Genomic DNA, 18,021 nt, shown 5'->3' on the forward strand with positions numbered 1-18,021 from the left:
GCCTAGGGCCCTCTAAAGGGTTAATCTGGCCCTGCCTCTCACGTATGCATCATGATCTAGAAGGATCAACAGTTACCTACTACAGTACAGAATTAAAAAGAAAAGCAGGAAAGGGATAATTGATGAAAAGAAAAGCTAACACAAGCGGCAACTGCAACTTTATTAGCCACTGGACTTTTTGGTTCGGGATCGAGAAGGTGATGTTGGAAAGGAAAGAAATGACAAGTTTTTCTTACAAAAAGTAATGAGTTTTACTTATGACAACAAAAGATATAGTTTGCATATATAATAGTTAATAAGGTTAAACTAATAAACAGACAACATAACAATACAGATTAAAAATGACAGTGATAATAAAACAGATAAAGAAATGAACCAAGAGTTCTCACTTGGTTAATAACTTATCGATTGTCTCTCGGTTAGAAGATGCACATCAAGTTGAATCAGCGAAGTCAGATATCTCTGAATGGGGCTACCCAAAGGATACCAGTGGAAGCCCCTCAGTCAGGATCTGGTCCTCGCTCTCACAGGGAGTAAAAGAAATCCGTGGGGGTATGGGACAGCAATGACCCTTCTGTTCCGTCCTCCCCAAGGGTTACTATGACGCATGTGGCTTTTTTTTTTTATACATTCTAATTATGCTAATTTTTTAGTTATGTAGCCATTCATAATATTGCTTTATAGCTGTTATCTTACGGGGTTAAAAGGTGTTAGAAATTATTATAATAAGTTACTGCCCAACTTGGGTTTAGCTAATAAACATATTGCAACACAGCATCTTCAGGTTTGAAATTAACATTACCCCGCCTAAATCCAGCCCTTTCAAAACTCTCTGACTACGCTTTTTTGAGATATCCAGTACATTTCAAGAAAGGACAAGCTAGGCAGTTGAATCCAGTTGTTATCATCATCAAGGCTAAATTCTGAGTGAGAAAGAACTGTTAGGTCAGCTAATTGCACAGCTATAGCTTTGTCTTTGAGGCCTAGTCAGTTCCACAAACAGTTACAAGTTACATTTTGCAGGTTACAAAAATACAAGCTTCATATTAGACAAAAGTTCCAAATGCCTCCAAGAAGCACATATTTATTGCTTATTAATTTCTTTAGTTCTGGCCATCACAGGGATGACAACCTTTAACAAGCTGTGGGCTAGAATGCCCTGGCTTCAGGTAAGTGCAGGCTAGGTGGTTTCCACAGGCACATGCTTTGCCTGCATCTGCGCTAAGGCCAGGCACTGGGAAGCCAATGCTCAGGCAAACCCCACCAGCTTTGCAGGTTGGGCCAGATGTGCCCTTTAGACCACATGTTGCCAACCCTCATCTTAACCTGAATATTATTAGGTAAAATTGGCGTCTGCTCTTATAGTGATATTTTGGTGCAAACGCATGGGTTCTTTAAAGTGCTTTAAAAATAATAATGATAGCAGATTTTTTTTGCCTGTGTCATGCAAATAATTGAGCAATGCATATTAGTGATCAGATGTTCTAAGGGCTGTGCTGAGTTTAGTTGAACATCTGTTATGCAATGACTTGGTTACTTGCCAATAAACTTAGACTGGCTACATGTGCAAATTTAACTATGGTGCCTTAAAGATCCAGCCAGCTCTAAAGATATTGCTTGAAAAAAGTGTAATAACTTTATACCTGGTTTCTATCCAGCTTGAATTTCCACATATAGCTTGTGCTTCGTGGCTAAGAGATGGCAGCTGCTACAATATCTCAGGCATGGGGGTGCCCCAGGGCTGCCAGGACTGAAAGTCCCACAGCTGATGGGATTCACAATTCTGACAACCATGTGGCACAGCCGGGGCCAAAAGACCCGTCAGCTGCAGGACTGAGCTCCAACAGCACGTGCGGTTTCTGCAGCTGATGGACCTCTCAGCCCCAGCACGTGTAGAGGGGCCTTTAGTTACCAGAGTTTCTAAGGGCCACACTGATTTTAGCTGAAGTTTCACCTATTTATGCTAGGACTATATTTGATTCTAAATCTTTAATCAGATATATTCTTATTCTGTTGCTTTAGCATGTCTCTTTATTAAACAGTAAATAGCTTCTTTTCCCCCCCACCACGTTGAGGCGATTGTAGGCTTTTAAAATGAAACAGTTCTCTTTTAATGGTTGGTGTTCCTATCTGCATGTTCTAGCATGTTTCTGTGTTATAACATGTTTTCACGTATCTGTTCTATGGAGAACACACATACCACCACCTACAAGCATAATGCAGAATTGGTTCCTAACACAAGGAGGAAAATTAATGAATGAATAGTGAATCCATAAGCTAATAAAGAACCAATCTGTTTTGAAGCGTATTGAAAGTCCCCGATTCTATCCGGGTGGCAGCAAAGAAAAAAAAAATATATCCAGGTGGCAGGAAGAAAAAAATCTTCTTGCTTTCTGTAGTTATAATAGAGGAAATAGAAATGAAGAGTTATCATTTCTTCAAACTCTTCTCTTGTTGTTTTTATTAGTGGTCACAAGGGGGAGCTTCATCCCTTGCTTCCAAAGAGGTGAACTAGTTTGCCAAAGTAAAACACTGTAGAATCCTATGCTGTTTATTCTTTGAAAGAAAGCTATGGATAAATGTTACTCACCAAAGTTAATAAATAAAAATCTATGTAACTATCTTATTTTCTCCTTGATTTGAGGCAAAGGGGAAAAATCAAAGGGGATATAATATTTTTAATCTTGCCCATTGGCAGAGAGCACCACAACAAAGGCACAAAAGAGGAATTAGAACAGTGGTTGGGGCCCAGGCATGCAGCCAGTCATTACAAATGGAAAGGAGACCCAGTGACTGTAGGGAGAAGGTGACCAAGCTCAGAGTTGGTTACATTTCTCATGGAAAAAGTAATTATGCAAAAAATGTTCATGGATCAGTGTGTTTAGGAGAACAAGGAAGAAGCACATAGGCTGACAAAGCCTTCTCTTGTCATAGACGTTCCAATATATAATTACAGAAGTTTCTAGTCAACTTAAAGTCTAATTTTCAAAAAGTCATTTAGGAGCTTAAGTTTCAGAGAATGTGAATGGCATGTGCACTGCTGTGTGCCTAAAACACTTCAGAAAATGTAAACTCAGGCACTTGGACACTTCTCAAAATGTTACCCCAGCTTACAGCTATCCATACAGGAACCAGTTTTGCCCAAGTAGAAAAATACTTTACCATCTACTGGAATATATAAAGGCATTTTGGTTATAATTCCTTTGATGCAATTAGGGGTCCTGTATTTGTGTGTTAACACCTGCAATTACTTAGAAGCTATCAACTGGCGCTTATTGCGCTGGAGCTTATTGCTCCTGGGCTCACCTTTTGACTGTGTACCCAGGACTGCAACTTGTTGAGTTGGGTTGGAGCAGCCCCAGCTGGCAGGGGCCCCAGAGGTAGCCCGCAGCTGCTTTTACTGGGTTCAGCATGCTGTGGAGGGACTGGCTAGGGTAGGAGGGTGCTTCAGTATGGGGCTGGCCAGCAGACCATGCCCACACTGAAGCATCCTCATGCCCCAACCATCTGGGCCAGTGTCTACACATGTGCTGCTGTGGAGTAAAAAACTCCACAGCCAGGTAGTACTTGTATTAGTACAAGTGGTACTGTATTACAAATACAAGTACTACCCTGCTGTATAGGTAATTAGTTTTCTGTGGCCTAATAGGGCCATATGTGTAGATTCTGATACATCTATTGTGGAGCTAATTGGACAATTCAGCAGTAAATGTTTCATGTCGATGTTCTCAGTGACTTCCTGTTGCTATGATATTTATCCTGCTGTTGGTTCTGTGGGATTTGCAAGGTATTCATCCAAGTGTAGCTTTGGGACAGTAAGGCCTTGACAACACTAGAAAAAGATATCTATAGTACAGCAACCACCAGTAAGGGTGATAACATGCAAGCGCTAGTGTAAAGATGGCTATGGTGTCTTCTGGGAACCCAGTTAAAAGTAAAACAGCTGAGCCCTGACTACATTGACCTACCTCCAGTACAACTGTATCATTCCTGTCTTCTCCCTTCCTCCCCATGGTTTAGAAGTATTACAGAAGATCAGTGGGGAACTTGTTAAGCCTATACACAAGCCTAATCAGAGTCCAAGAGCATACTGACACTTCTTGTAAAGGAAATGGGATTGCTTATTTTAAATGTAGCTCAGATAGGTGTTTGACTCTAGGGCTCCATGAGGAGATAGAGGAATGTATTGAGAAAATAGTCTCATCAGTTGAAAGTATAAGAGCCCATATGAGCTTAGCAGATCCCACAGGCTTTGTATCCGATGCTTTACTTCCTTTCTCATGTTCTGTTCATTACAAAAACCTGTCTGCTTTAATGTGCCTGTCACTGCAGGGTAGGCATTGCAACTCTCCTTAGAGCAAGGATCAGGCTCCAAGAATGTAATTGTACCTTACAGAAACTCTCCAGTAGTAGCCTTTTCTGGACCTCCACCTTGTCAGTTTAGTTTCCAGTCACCCTGGTGGCTGCGTGCTCTGTTCTGGAAACACAGGTTCCAAGAGCTGGCATTAAAGCAGACCTAAAAATAGGAGGATAGGAAGCAAGAAGAAATTTTGGCATGTTGCAGGGGCACATCAGTCCACCTGAGTCTTTCATCTGGGCCTTCCCACATGCAAGGGGATCTGGCAGGCTTACCATTATAAGGTTTTGCTGCCTTAGTTAAATTGGCTAGGGTTATGAAAAGATCACAATGCCTAGCTGGTATAGTTATGGTGGTAAAACACCTTGTGTGCACTCGGCTAGGCTGATAAAAGATGGTTTCCCCTGGTTTAGTATAGGTGCTGACAAATGTACAGCTCCCCACTACAACTCATGGTGCTTTGCAGGAAGCGCCATGAGTTAGTGTTTCCCCCAACCCAACAGATGTTGGCTGTTGGGTCTGGGAGGCTGGAGAATCAAGCTCCAGTTTGGAGCAGCTGCTCCTCTTCCCCCACTTTGAAGCACCTTCATCTGAACCCTCATGTATTGAGAGTTCAGATTGTGACATAATCGGGCACTTTTAAAGAGCTCTGCAGCTGTGCACTTTTGTCAGTGCATGGCTGTAGAGCACTTCATGGGCCCAATTGCGTGACAAGCCATCATTTCTGTCAGCACCCTTAATTTCTCTCAGAGAGGTGGAGTAACTATACCACAGAAAAAACCACAGTTCCCAAAACAAGCTATTTCTCCACTAGGAGGCTCTGCCAACATAGGTATGCCAGTTGAGCTATAGCAGCAAAGGCTCTAAAAGCAGACAAGCCCTGCATGTCTAGGAATGTGGCTTAGCATATTTAATATGCCTTTCCCTTGGAGCAGCTGAGGCAATTTATACAAGCAGAGGAACTGACCCCTCTGTTTTGTGGCACATCCTTTTAATTTGTTGGGTAAACTACATTAAAGAAAGAACTAGAGTAATTTTTCAGTAACATAAGCAGTTTTACTTTCTTCCTAATGCATAGTGCCATGGAATTCATATTATATCCTATATTACGGGATATGATGAATACCTGGGTAACAATACAGAGTATAAATTGTGATCACTGATACATTATATATAGAAAACTTCTATGGTTTTGGTATAGATTCTGTTTAGGGAAGGACTGTTTTCAAAATGCTACAAGGAATGAAAGAGAAAGGAAGAATAGCTAAAGAGGAACTACAATTTGTCACTGTGCTCCTCATCAGATATTAGTGAAGCTTGCCTGTTTTCTCTCTCATCTGTTCAGTTTGTCATGTGTAGACAATTACAAGTCTTCCAACTGATGCCTTATTCCCATGAAACATAGTAAAAGAGCATATTTAGAGCATATACTCCCTTTAACTGATACAAGGGACAAGTATGGGGTGTATCTTCATATTTCATGGATTTCTCTACACATGCATTTGATGGGGGACCAGTTTACTTGTGAGAGAACTATTTGTGAGTGAACGTTCCTAGGCAGGCATCTATACATGCAGGGACATAGGAACAGATTTACTGCTCCTAGCAACAAATTACTTCTGCTTCATGGGGCCCTGCAATTGGCCCCTGCTGACAACAGGTGAAACTAGAGGCTCTGGCCCCAGCTACCTGTGGCCAGAGACCATCTTGAAAAGGCAGCCCTGCTTCCTGGCCAACTGTGTTTTTGGCCAGAAGCAGTGTGCAGAGCATGGGGACAACATGCAGCAGCTGTTTCACCGCAGCCTCTTCCTCCCTGTGCCATGGCTGCTCCAGCCCATGGACCTGGCAGAGATGCCCAGCATCCTGGGCTCCTGCTAGCCACTGTACTGGCTCTTCTGGACTGATGCATCAGTCACCACCTGGCCCATGGCCATCTGGGACCTACTGGCTCCCCCATGTGCAGCAACCATTTGCCTAACCCCAGTACATGATTCCAGGGCTGCCACCATTGCGCAGCTGCCGTCTGGACCCTGTCCTGCTGACCAGACCCCAGCAGGGTGCCAATGGCAGGCTCCTAGTTGCCTCTTGGGCCTCCAGCTTTACAGCCTCTAGGCCCACATGGCCAGCCAGGACTCATAGATACACGTTGTCCAGGCTATCTGGGACAACAAGCGGTGGCTGGAGGCCTTCTGCATGACCTAGGCCACCTTCCTGGACCTCCAGGACCATTGCCTGCACCTGGAGCAGCAGGACACCACCATGCAGCAGCCCCTCCTCATAGACACCCATCATTGCTGAAGCTGGTTACACCCACCAGCCTTTACTACATGGGCCACCTCTTTGGCATGAACAACGCCACCACTAGGGAGGCCATGTGCAGTGCCCTCCAGGACATCCTGGGGCACACCATTCTCCATGTACCTGATGCCATGGAGGTGATGGTGGGGTTCCACACCCTAAGATTCCCCCAGTGCATTGGGGCCTGCAACAGAACCCACATCCTCATCACCTACCTGCCCCATGGAGACTGCCTGTATTACAGCTGGAGGGGCTTTCACTTCATTGTGCTCCAGGTTGTCATCAACCGCTGTGGCACTTTCACCAACATCAGTGCTGGCTGGGTGTGCAGTGTTTACAATGCTCACATCTTCTCCCCCTGCCAGCCCTGGTGCAGAGCAGGCACTTCACGCTGGGGATGCCAGAACTCCAGCTGGGCACTGTGGTTATCCAGCCCATCCGCACTGGGGACCTCACCTACCCACTCCTCCCTTGGCTCATGCAACCTTACACTGGCCAGCTGGACCCCCACCAGACCCACTTCAACAGATGCCTGGGCCGGACCCTCACCCTGGTGGAGTGCACCTTTGGTTGCCTCAAGGGATGCTAACGCATCCTTGAGGTCACCAAGGACAACATCCCCCGGGTCATTGCAGCCTGTGTGCTGTATAACAGGTGCAAGGCCTGGGGAGAGCTGTTTTGCAAGGCCTGGGTAGAGGAGGTGCATCAGGTGGAGAATGTGTGGTAGTGGGAGCACCAGCTGTGGTGACAGAGGCATTCCCTCCCCCCCGCCCCCAGGCAAGCAGCACACCTACCACTGGAGGCCAGGACACGAGGTGTGAGAGGTGCTGGCAACTATCTCCTCCTGCACTCCCCACTGTAGCCTGCCTGGGCAGCTGCCTACAGATCCCCAACCACTGCCCAGCACCACACTCACTGCAGACAGGTCTAAAAAAAACACTTTATTGCCCTCACAACAAACAGAGCCTCCCTATTCCCTCCCACCGCACCTACCAACAATAAAACACCCTCTTCCCTTTACAAGCCACATTGTAAATAGTTTGCATGTGTGCCCTCTTGGGGTTGGGGGGTATGGGGTGTGGGCGCCTAGGGGGCAGAGCCTGGGGACAGTAGTGCACGGTACACAGTAGTGTGCAACGGCAGTCACTGGTCCCCTGTTGCAGGCATCTTCCTCTCCAGCAGCTGGTGGCCAGGGCCAGCAAGGCCAGTGCCTGGTCCTGGCCCCGCTGCAGGTAGCTCTGGCTCCACACCTGTGTGGAGCTGGGGTGAGCAGCAGGGCTGCGCCCAGGTACAGTTGGGCTGAGTGGTGGAGCAGAGGCTGGGGCAGGGCCTCTGGGCCCATGGAGGCAGCGATGGACCTTTGTGCTGATCAACCATGTGCATGTTTTTACTCCACAGTAATGAAAACTAATCCAGGGTTTCTTGCTTCTCAAAGGTCTAAGCTACTGTGAGTTGGTTTATATTTATTATGAGAAAGAGCAAGCACATGGACAGTGATAAAAGAGCAGTTTCCAAGCAGTAAATCACCATCCTTACTTACCTATAACTTGATTGTATGTTGTGCCAGCATGCCCTAACGAGCAATAGTCTGCCTCACCAACCCACAGGCAAAACATAAATAAGAGTGTGCATTCATTCCCTTCTCTCCTAAAAAGGATACGTCTTCCTCCATTTAATCTTTCCTGACTTCTTGTTCACCAGGCAGATACAGCAGCATTTGCATGATTAGCAAGGTTCTTTTTACATGTTTTCTCATCACTTTTCTTTAACTGTTCTGTTTTGGGGGCTGGGCAAGGATTGAATAGTAGGATAATCCATTTTAGCCATGTGGTTGTCACATCTTTGTAGATCTAAATGTTCCTTACCTGATGAGAAGGATAGACAGAATATTTTTCACTCCCTGTTTCTACACTAGTTTATGGATGTGGAGTAAAGCACCAGGCAAAAAAAAAAGAATAACATCTTTTCAAATAGTTTGGATCAAACTCTTTTTTTTTTAATGGTGTTCTATTTTTTTTTAAATTATTTTATTCATTCATAAATTTTATCCAGACATCTTATTCAGGAAATAAAAATATGCTTCTAAAGTTTTCTCCCTCTTGTTGCCTCAGAGCGACAACCATCAGAATGTAAAAGGACTACAACTAGTTGTTCAATTAGCAATCAAGAGTTTGTGCAACTGTCAAGCTCATGTTGATGTTTACAAGAGAAAAAGGCTCTGAGCAGAGGCCAAGGAATGAACTACTTGTACTCCTATAGAGAGGCATTAATTATCTTTAACTATGTTGAGACCAGTAATATGCAAATTTCCTCCAATCCAAAAAGCCTTCTAAAAGGCTTTGTCTTGCGAAGGAAAAGGAATCTTAATGATACAATTGGATGCACGTGGATATGATTAGGGGCATTGTCAGATGGCATTGTTAGTATAATTTGGGAGGCTGTGTGACCCAGTGGTCAGGTTACTAGTCTGGGAATCAGGAGACTGGGGTCTTATTCCTGGCTTTCACTCTAGCCTGGTACAGGAACTTTGGCAAATCACTTCCTGTACATATATCTGGGTCTTGGTTTTCTTAGCTATAAAATCAAGTAGTAATGATATTTACCTCCTTCGTAAAGTGCTTTGCACTCTTACTGATGAACAAAACTATTTATACGTAAAGTATTATTGTGTAATCTGGAGTGATCTGAACTGCTACATAATAATTTAAAACTAGAAGACATACTGGAAAGGCTGTTATTTGTAGCTGGGCACTTGATTAAAGGTTATTAGACAGTACATTTACACCTACACACTTCCTTGGGAAACAGTGCTTGCTGTAGCCCAACCCTAAACAGTACATAGATATGCATATGTAGTCCATCTGACTACTCAAAGGCATATCTGGATAAAAGGGAAATCTCATTTTGACCTTAGAAATCAGGATGGTCTTTTAACAATTTTGCCATGTATGTATGACTCTTCTGATATTTGTGAGTCTCTGGGTCTGAATACATTCAGGAATCACAAATGTAATAAGTTAGAGTAACAAGATGTCAGTGAAAGGTTAGCAATCTTATTATTTTCCTCCAGGTAAGAAGAGGGCTAAACTAAACTTTACTGCTTTGTAGATTCATAGAAGTAGGTTCGGAAGGGACCTTGTAGATCATCAAGTCCAACCCCCTGCCCTGGGCAGGAGGGAGAACCGGGCTCAAATAACCCCAGCCAGGCCTTCTCTTAGACCCCCAGGGTAGCAGCCATCACCACATCCCTTGGAAGTCGGTTCCAGATCCTAGCCACCCTGACAGTGAAGTAGTGCCTTCGGATGTCTAGTCTAAACCTACTCTCTAACAACTTGTGGCTGTTATTCCTTGTTACCCCGGGGGGCGCTAGGGGGAGCAAGGTCTCTCCCAAACCCTGCTGGTCCCCGCCCCCGTGAGTTTACAGATGGCCACCAGGTCCCCCCCTCAGCCTTCTCTTGTGAAGGCTGAACAGGTTAAGGTCCCGTAGCCTCTCTTCATAGGGTCTGCCCTGCTGTCCCTGGATCATGCAGGTGGCCCTCCTTTGGACCCTCTCAATGCTGTTCACATCCCTTCTGAAGTGCAGCGCCCAGAACTGGATGCAGTACTCCAGCTGGGGTCTGACCAGTGTGGCACAGAGAGGAAGGATCACCTCCTTGGCCCTGCTTGAGATGCATCTGTGGATGCATGACAAGGTACGGTTAGCCCTACTGATCATGACCTCGCATTGTCGGCCCATGTTCATCTTGGAGTCAGTAATGCCAAGCGGATCCTGTAGGGGCCCCACATTACCTGGTGCCTTCTTCATTCTCCCTATATATTTAAAGAAGGACTTTTTATTGTCTTTGATCCTTGATGCTAACCTTAGTTCTGTATCTGCCTTAGCTTTTCTAACAGCCCCCCTACAGACCCGAGTGGTGGAGGTATACTCCTCTTTGGTGATAGCTCCTCCCTTCCACCAGGTGTACGCCTCCTTTTAGGCAATCCGGCATTCACGAATGCCCTTGGTGAGCCAGGGGGCTTTTGGGCACTCTTGCCCCCCTTGCTTCTTGTTGGGATGGTCACCCCTTGGGCTCTGAGTTTCGTCTCCTTAAGGAACAACCACTCATCTTGGGCACTGAATTCGCCTACTCTAGAGGACTCCGGCACCTTTCCCGCTAATCTCAAGTCGTTGAAGTTGGCCCTCTTGAAGTTTAGGGCTACTGCCTTTCTGTAGGCCCTTGACACTCCACGCTGGATGGTGAATTCCAGCAAGCAGTGATTGCTGTTGCCCAGGTGGTCGAGGACCTGGAGCCATCTTACCAGGTCATTGCCTGTGGCCAGGACCAGGTCCAGCAGGGCATTCCCCCTGGTAGAACAGTGTACCTCCTGGGTTAAGTGGAGGTCCTGTATCTCAGCCAGGAACCTCCATGAGCATTCCGACCTGCCTGACTGCTCCTCCCAGCAGATGTCTGGGTAATTTAGATCACCCATGACAACTACATCCCTTGCCTTAAGTGCCTCCGTGAGCTGACCTGAGAATTCGCGGACCAGCTCTTCCCCTTGGTTGGGAGATCTGTAGTAGACCCCCACCTTTAAGTCCCTTTCCCCATGACCCCCCTTGTATCCTGACCCAGAGCACTTCAGCTCCTTTGAACCCATCCTGCTGGTAAAGGATGTGTATTGCTCTTTGATGTCAAGCACCACACCCCTGCCAGAGAGCCAGACTCAGCCAGGGATAATGACAGTGGTGTGCAGGTGCCTTCTTCTAATGCCTGCTCCCAATCAGCAAGAGACACAGGGTATAGGGTGGGCCAAAAGTGAGGCACAGGAAGGATAAATCTGTACACTGCCACTGCTGCTATCCCTGGCAGCGCACAACACCCTGCACAGTTCTTCCCCTCAGCTCCCAGCTGGAGGTGGCAGGATTGGCACTGGGGCTCCCCTCCTAGCTTAAAAAAAAAAAAAAAAGTATGAAAAAACCCAAAACCCCTCCTAGCTTTTTGCAGATGAAAACAATTGCTTTTAAGGGTCTTTCCAATTTATATTTAATGAATTTATATAAGAAATCTGTTTAGAGTGTGCAAAGTTGTGTAGCTCAACCTTTAAGGGCTACAGACTGTAGGCAGTGCTATTGTCAGCATTACAGCTGTTTGAAGGGCAACTATTCAAGATTCTTATATTGAAAAGCATACTCTAGCTGAAACGTTAGCTACTTTCTCCAGTGATAAAGGACTAGGTCAAAAATAAATAAATAAAAGGACTTTGGTACCCAGAATGGGGTTGATGCAGAATTTAAGTTCCTAGATCCCAAACTTTGATCCTTAAATCCCACGTTCATTTACACCCTAACTCAGGAGGCATCAAAACTCCATAGATAATGGTTTTTTTTTTTTAACCTTTAAGTTCTCTTAGAGCCTAGAGCTCTTCTTTTGTAAATGGCCAGAAGACTCTCAGTCTTCACAGGGCTGAGCAATATATAGGCTAACTATACACATTCAGGTATGTTAGAGGGGGGTTAAATTGGTTCAAAATGGCTGCCCAATATCACATAAGTTGGGGGGTGGTGGCAGGGTGGTTGGGGGTCCAGCAGGCTGGAGGGGATTGGGAGGAGGTGAGACCCAGAAAGGACTGGGGAAGGAAAGCGCTACCTGTGGGTGAGGTAGGAGGCAGGCACAGTCAGTGGGTAAGGTGGGGGAGGCAGGTGCAACCTAGAGGTGGGGTAGTGGGGGCAGGCATGACCCACAGGGTTTTGCTGGGACCTGGGACTGTCTGGTGGGATCAGGAGGACTCATGGAGGGGGCTTGGAAGGATCAGGGGCTATTCTTCACCCCCTGACCTCCCCAGTGAACCTACACTCCCATCCCACACCCACTGAATCTTATGTGCTTGGCTGCAGCAGCAGAAAATGCTGATAAAAGTGGCTACACCTGGAGCAGCTTGTGGGAAGGGGGTTGAGAGGGCTGGTTGGTTAGAGGAGGTGGGGAAGCAAGGGGCCAGGGTGCCAAAAAACAGTCCAGTGCAGGGGTCGGTAGGGAAAGAGCAGCCCTGCACAGGGAAAGTATGCAGAAGTTCCATGCACCAGTTTGACCTAAATTGAGTAAGTCTGATGCTACATGGATCCAGGGTTTATCTTAAACTGGGTTCTGCAATTTTTAGACTGGTTTGTGTGCATGGCACTTCTATACAGCTACAGGTTTAGACTGATTGCTGGTCACTGAGACTGGCTCTATAGATTGAAGATCGGCACGGGGATGAACCAAGTTAAATTGAGCAGTCAGTTTGGGCATTTATACACATACCTTTTCATCCCGTAATGTGCTGGAGATCTGGCAGGCCAGAGCAGACTCAATTTAATCAAGTCTACTCTCCACATGACTTTAATAGGTGCAATCTAACAACAGTTGTTATACACCTACAGGTTTACATTCTATACAGTGCTGTGTTGACTGCTGTTCCCTTCCTTTCCTTTTAAGAATCTAATTGTTTCAACAATCACCCAGGCTATAAAATATTCAGGTAGGATACTTGTAGGATATCTTCCTCATATTCATAGATATTAGGGTCGGAAGGGACCTCAGTATGTCATTGAGTCGAACTCCCTGCCCAGGGCAGATGAGATACACATCCAAATGTTTCTTAAAAGAAACCAGAGTAGGTGCTTGCACCACCTGTGGAGGAAGTCTATTCTAGGCCTTGAGGCCTCAGACAGTAAACAAGTTTTTCCTTATGTCCAGCTTAAAATGGTCTTGGAGGTGTTTGTGGCTGTTGGACCTTGTCATCCCTTGGGGCTCTCTGGTGAACAGGCGTTCCCCCCAGATCCTGATGCACACCCAACTATGCACCCATGATAAAATAAATGAGACCCAAGTATGACAAACACTTGCAGAATGAACATCTGCTTTTGGGTGATAGTTCAGTGGAACTGAAGATGCTACTGAACAAGAAAAGGATTTTTGTCTGTTGTCATTACATTCTGAATGACTGAAGTGCTTTCTGACAGTGTCAAAAAATACTTTTTATAGAGCAGAGAACTGACCTGCTAGGATGATCTTTATTTTAAAATTGCACCAATTGCTGATAGTGGGTTTGGCAAATAACATATTCATTTAAATTTTGCTGTGAGTGATTGGAACACATCTGGATTTCAGCAGGCTGGGCTTGGGGGGTGGGAGGGGAAGGGTTGAGGTAGGAATTTCACACGTTTAGGACCATGAAATCAAGTAGTCAATTGACCGTTCTTATTTTAAGAACATATGTAAACTATGGCTGGTTCCTCCTTTCATTTTTATTTTAAATATATATAATTATATATATATGTGACTGCCGGGTTTCAATTCCCCGCCCTCGGGTGGTTCCCCTTCTGCAGGAAGGTGTCGCTCCCCTCTGGGGATCACTTTGGGATCGAAGCAGCTCTCTTCTGGCCCAGTCCCTGGCCTTGTTCTCGCCCACCACAACTTGATGTTTCGTTCAGTGTCAAGGTCAGTTCGTGGTATGCTCCACGGCCCAGGATCCCTCGGCGGTCACATCACGGGGCTCTGCCACCCCTACACCCTGGCCTCATGCCACCTTCCGTGCGTTCTTCTTCTACAAGTCAGGTCTACAGCCGTAGGGTACTATATTCCTCCCGGCCTGCCCCATTTGTGGTGCTTAGCTCTATGCTTGGCCCACGGTCCCTCTGGCCTCTCCCTATTTGACCCTGGACAGGGTCGCTGCACAGGTTCTGGCCTCACCACAATACCCTAGACATCCCCTTCTATAGGGATACCAACTTGGTTCTCCCTTCCCTGACCAGGGATATCCCCTGCCCTAACACAACTTAAATCACAACTACTCAGCTTTCACTCAGCTAAGCCTTCTGACTAGACTTCACCGGTCCTTTCTAGCTGTGCTTGACTCCAGCCTTCCTGGTGCCTCCCTCAGCTCACTGTACCGTGACGTGGCGGAGATCCCCACCCAGTGGCACCCTCTCGGAGTTGTCCCAGGGTTTCTCCCCTGTTCTATGGCTGAGCCTTTGCAGCGTCGCTCCGGCACTTCCCCCGGGACCCACGCTGCCGTCCCTCTGGTGCTTCGGCAGGTCCTCCGTGACCACACTTACTGTACCTTCTGCTTCTGGAGCAGCCTCCCACCACGCTGCTTATCTTCGCCCCTCCAGCCCCTCTTCCACCTCCTCCGTTGTCCTGGTCACTGCCGCTTTCTCTGGCAGAGTTGGTGGCTGCTCTCCCTGGGGGCTATCCGCCCCTCCCACTGGTGGAGCCGGTACCTGCTCTCCTGCGGGGCCCTCCATTTTCTCCACTGCCACAGCCACTGTTTTTAACCTTGTCAGCTGGCAGCTCCCGATGATGTCACCGGCCAGGTGTACCCGCATAAAAAGGCGGCTGACGTGCCACACGGGTCTTTCCAGTGGTGTCGTGTGCTCGTCGTCCCACTCTGCCGGTAAGTCCCGTTTATTATTTGGTTCCCCGGGACAATATAAAAATAAAACATTGATGAGATTAATATCAAAACTGATGGAAAGCATTTTTGAACAAATACTGGGATTTAAGAATATTATTGTAATTAAAACCTTTAAACCTAAGGGGTCTTGGTTTTGGTTAAGTTGTCTCTCCCTCCTCAGTGTATTTGCAGAGAGGGACAAATACTTTCCTTCCTACTCTGTTTGTTTAGGGAATTCTATTTTTTGTTTGGGGTGGGGATGCAGTTGGTTTGGTTTGGTTTTCTTTTTCTTTTTCTCATTACTAAACTACCAATACATTTCAAGGTGGTGTCCAAGGTTAACCAGCTAGAACAAGCAGTTTTGTCCAGGCAACATCTGACTTTTAAGATATCTGGCTCCCAGAAGAGAACAGAGAATCTTATAGTATCTATGCTCCATATCAAGTTAAACACCTTGGCACAGAATCTGAGCAAGGTTACATCTGTCATAACATAGACATGGATATAATGACAGTTCTGAGGCGTTTCTTTCTTTTCCCCCATAATAAGCATATATCCTAAATATAATTTCTAGATGAACAAATCAAATTTTGTATATATATGACATATGTGTATATATATGACACTCTGTGTGTGTGTGTATATGTGGTTTTTTTTTTTTTTGTTACTAGTGGTGATCTTTAGAGACTGATGACTAACAAAAGGATAATTCTTTTGGTCCCAGAGAAGTGGTGCAGGGGCAGTCCATGGGCCTGATCCAGCACAGGTTTGGTGCATTGGGTCAGTTCAAGGGTGCAATCCAGTGCGCTGGCCCAGCCTGCCTGGTCTGACCCTGCATGCTGGATCTAGCTGTGCACCAGCCTGAACCCACACACTGGATCTGGCTGCAGAGTGACCCCACACTGATTCCATGTCATGCCAATGTGATCTAGTATGGAGGACTGCATCATCTAACCCACAGGACTCTCCACAGAAATTTGAGTTGCAATTAACACTGTCACTGTGTCACTGCTGCCAAATTTTTGGATCTGTGAGGAGACCCACAGGGTGGATGACATGACTGGAATAATACACAGCTCATCCTGCTTGCCTCCATGTAGCTCATTGTTAGTGATTTACATTCTTTGCTTTGCCGCCTACTTGTTGGTCAACATTGGCCTTAGTTTCTCTGAGCTTTGCTTTACCTAAACATAAAGTGAAGATAATAATGCTGATAGCGTTTTGTGACACTTCCTTAGGTGATATGCATTAAGCTGATAATACCTGGGGATTAGTCTCTGATTTTGTTCCGCTTGCAGACAGACAAGAAGAGACAGTATATACCATGTGTGCTCATATGCTGTTAAATCAATACCCTGCTGGAGGGAGTCTTCCACATCCATTATAAATAATGGGCTGAGTGCTGCTCACGGCAACATTGATGTATATGCAAAGCGCCTCCATTAACTTCAGCAGAGTTATTCTAGATTTATGGTTTTTACTGCATGATTAGCTTAACCCTCTGTATCCTGAACTGTTTACATTGGAAATTAACACTTAATCCAAGTGAATAGCTGGGATCAACTTTTTCTGATGGGACAAAGAAAAGTTTTCCAGCACTGGAAGATTTCTATATCCTCACCCACTAATTTAAATGGGAAGAGAAAACAAAGATGAGAAGTGCAAGAATTTATATTAACATCAAATCTCCTGAATCATGGTCATCCAAAAAACACAGTGGTCCTGGAAACCATTCTCTCTGGAAATATAAAGCACTTATTTTCAAACCTTTCATGATGTACTAGGCTTCAAACCTGTCACTGGTTTCTCTATGCAGCAGAGCTTTTTGCCATCAGTTTAACACAGCAAAGGCTGAGTCTTGTTCTTCACACAAGCTTAACTTTCTCTAGCTGGTCATCAACAACCTGGCAGGTTTACTCTGTGGCACAGGCATGCATAGGTGTGCCATCATAGACTCACTAATGACCCTGCTTATCAAGGTCAAGAAGCTCCTTGTGGACTTCTTCCACTAGCTCCAGTGGGTTCTCTTCTACTTGATGCTAGTGAGGGAGGTCAGGCCTTGACCTGGTGAGCAGGATGGCTGCCTTTTGCCCATGAACTCTTCAGTGCCTACCCTTTGTTGGTGAACCCTTTCCTGGGTAAAGGCTGGCCTTTAACTTTCCTGAATTGGGGGAGGAATCTCAAACTGAATAAGGAACTGCTTCTCTTGGATCATAATTGCCTGACCTGACACACACTCCCACCCTTCTACCTTGGCCTTGACCATGCCTGGCAGGCCTTCTTCCAACTGACAGAGACCCCACCGCATGCACCAGCAATTTCCAAAGATGCTGCAGGAGCCCCTGGTCCATAATGTAAACTTACAGTAGGGCGCACCTCACCTCATCTCCAAAAGCCACATCACTTTCCTGCTCCAGTTGCATACACCCAAGGTGATGTATCGCCTCAACTCAGCCCAGTCCACCTGGATTTCAGCAAAAGCCCTAGTCGATCAACTGGACCTGTACTCTGTCTACTTCGTTTTGTGGCTGAAGTGAAAGCTGTCCTCCTTGCAGATGTGCTTGCTTCCTTCGACCACCTCTGCACATGACAAGTCCTTCCTGATAGTAGTTCGCTAGAGACCCCCACCTCATAACTGCCTATTTCTCTGGCTGCAGACAACAGTCAGAGTGGTAGGCCCAGTACTTTGCATCCCTCCCTGTGCCCCATGAGAACAGTGGTGGGATCTGTTTTGGGATACTGTTTGGGAAGGCACTGTAAACCTGGACAATTAAAGTACATCATGCCCATGTCCTTGCCACCTGCCCTGATATGATTTGGAGGTGGCACCTACTGGCAGCAGCACAAAAACAAGCCTGTCTGGGTGGCATACCCTGTACAAACTACCCATCACCAAGAAAACTCATGATCTCTAGTGCTGACTGCTGCACAGGGCCCTGGCCACAGGCACTTTT

Source organism: Crocodylus siamensis, chromosome 1 (genome assembly GCF_052110815.1).
Source record: "Crocodylus siamensis isolate JL-2025a chromosome 1, ASM5211081v1, whole genome shotgun sequence".
In the NCBI taxonomy this organism is placed as follows: domain Eukaryota; kingdom Metazoa; phylum Chordata; order Crocodylia; family Crocodylidae; genus Crocodylus; species Crocodylus siamensis.